The sequence below is a fragment of the Octodon degus genome, unplaced genomic scaffold (genome assembly GCF_000260255.1).
Source record: "Octodon degus isolate 3935 unplaced genomic scaffold, OctDeg1.0 scaffold00007, whole genome shotgun sequence".
Taxonomy (NCBI): domain Eukaryota; kingdom Metazoa; phylum Chordata; class Mammalia; order Rodentia; family Octodontidae; genus Octodon; species Octodon degus.
The window spans coordinates 19,699,666-19,702,503 of NW_004524583.1; positions in this window are offsets into that span (position 1 = coordinate 19,699,666).

The following is a 2,838-nucleotide window of genomic DNA, read 5'->3' on the forward strand; positions in this document are numbered from 1 at the left end:
CAAGGGACAAGATGAACCTCTTTCTGCTCCTTATATCATGTCCAGGCTACTGGGACTATGGCAGTGGCAAACCAATCAGTGGATTGATTTAGTAGTCACACACCCTTAATCCTAGGACCTTAATCCTAACCCTGTTCCATTAATTAATCACAGACTTTAGATTCAGTCACCTCTAAAAAACGCCACCTATTATTGCATGAGGTTTGGGTGGGACTTCTAGGTACAAACCAGAATACTCATATTGTCATTTGTTCTAGTAAATTAACCAGAGCATTAAGACTTATCATTTATAGGGCTTTCTGCTTTTTTTCCTTCTGTTATATTTTCTGTTTAATTGATCAGTAATAATTGCATATGCAGTATTTATGGAGTACAGTGTGATTTGATGCATATATACATTTTGCAATAGTTAAATAAGGCTAATTAGCATATCTATCACCTCAAATATTTATCATTTCTTTACATTGAGACCATTTAAAATCCTCTTTCCGTTCTTTTTGGAGTGTAGAGTACATCATTATTAATTATTGTCACTTTGCTGTACAGTGATAATTATTAATCATTATTAGTAATGATCATAATCAATCATTATAAATTATTATCATCATTTTGTATTTGCAAAAGATCCCTAATTTAAGCTTTTAATACCCAGAATGTGTGTTCTAGAGGGAACACGAAAAGACTAAACCATCATGACCATTCTTTCTCTCTTGTAGTTATGATATAAACCCAGGCCATGTGTAACACTCCCTGGGCAATAGCTTCCACTAAGTTCCTACCTGCCAAGGCCAGTATTACATCTCAGAAAAGTTAATAAGCCTCCGCTTCTGTGACTCCAACCTCCAGCCATCCTGCTGTCCCAAGTGATGATCAGTAAAGTGCAGTTCAACTGGTTTGATCAAACACTACTCACGTTGTAGGTCTATGATAAATTACATGTTGTTTTTAAGACACTGAATTTTGGAACAATTTGTTTTTAAGTTAGAGTAATTAAAATTTATTTCAGGTCTAGAGTCCAGTAACAAACAAATAATATAAGAAATACACTTACAAATACCAGTGACATCCTCAACCTTGCTGGGTGATTGAGCCAGGATTTCTAGAGCTGTTGGAGTTCAGAAACAGAAGACATAATAAAGCTACCTTTGAGGTTGTTGACACAAGACCCCAGGCTTGAAGAGGCAGTTGATTACCATGAGCTTATTTGCATGTTTTTCTTTTTAAATTCTGTTATTTTTCTTCCTTTTATGTAAGTAGGCTACTGATAATAAAGGCTATTCTTTAACAATATTACTTGCAAAGCCCATATCTTCCCAATCATCATATAACTATTGCTTAAAATACCATGAAGTTGAACAGCTCGTGACAGCAAATGTGAGGGGGTGATAGATAGAAAACTATGGTAAATGTTTAGATTAAAACTTATTAACAATAAAGGTCACATTGCCACTAATCCATCCCATAATAACCTGGTGTTGAGCACTCTTATTTCATTATTCTTGCCACTTTCTGATGCAGTTCTGGAAATCCTCTTTTGTGAGTGTCTTTAGTTGCATTTTCATATTGTCTGGTATCCTAAATTGACTCAAATATTTATCTGTTATGGTTGTTTTAACTTTGGGGAAGAGCCACAAATTGCATAGTGCTATAAATATTATTGAAAAAGAAGAATGGAAATAGAATTACTCTGTGATAGGTACATTTACCAACTCCCATGATAGCTGTAAACATCAATGTACTACAAATATGCACTAATGAAAAATACTGAACTAAAGGAAAGACCCCAATAAATGGAGGGCCAATTGGTTATCTAAGGATAATCTTGATAGACAATAGAATATGTGAGATATATTTCAAATTTTAACAATAATCATTGCTACCAGAAATACAAGCCTAAAGAATACATTCTATTTATGCACAATGGAGCATTTCTCTGTCATACAAGAGGAAAAACTTGAGTCATTTGTAGGAAAATGGATGCACTTGGAGACTATAATGTTAAGTGAAGTAAATCAGACACACAACTTAAACATCACATGGTTTCTCTTACATAGAAGAAACCCAAAATATAAATAAAGAGCAAAATGAAAGCTAAAAGGGAAATAGGGAGACAAATCTTTTGCAATAGGGAAGGGGACCAAGAGCTAGAAGGATGGGGTGAGTAGAGTGAGGGGGAGTGAAAGAAATGCATTGTATTATGTATGTGCACCTGCTCTCCATGAAGAATGTAATCATTATGTATTGAAAACACATATTAATGAAAAAAAACCCAAAATTTTTTGGGATGTGTGAGAATATTTTTATCCTGAACAAATGCTACCAGTAATATGTGGAACACCATTTTTACATATTGAAATGAAATGGGCTTTTATAAACCAGGATATTTTAGCCAACCTGATAAATAAAATAGCTATAAGTATTGATAATTTGAAATTAGTTCAAGTAAGTGAATTGAGTTGAAATTTTCATACTCATTAGATTTTAAAAAAGCTTCTGCTGGGAGTTGATCTTGTTGAGTAGCCTCACTAGTCTGTGTTTATATCTTTCAATTTATTTGTAAGAACTTTTTACACACATCAGTGATGTTAATCACATGTCTATCATCTATTTGCACATCCAATTAAACTTGTAAGTTAAATAGTGTTCCCAAATCCAGAAATTTGCTACATTTTTGTACCTGGATAGTCTAACTTGTTGCTTTGTGATCTAAATTTGGTGTCAGTCCAAACACTGTTAGTACAAATCTTTCTTCTCACTGAATTAAGGGAAAGTAGCTGTACATCCATCCTAACTATTTTGTATCTCTCTCTCTCTCTCTCTCTCTCTCTCTCTCTCTCT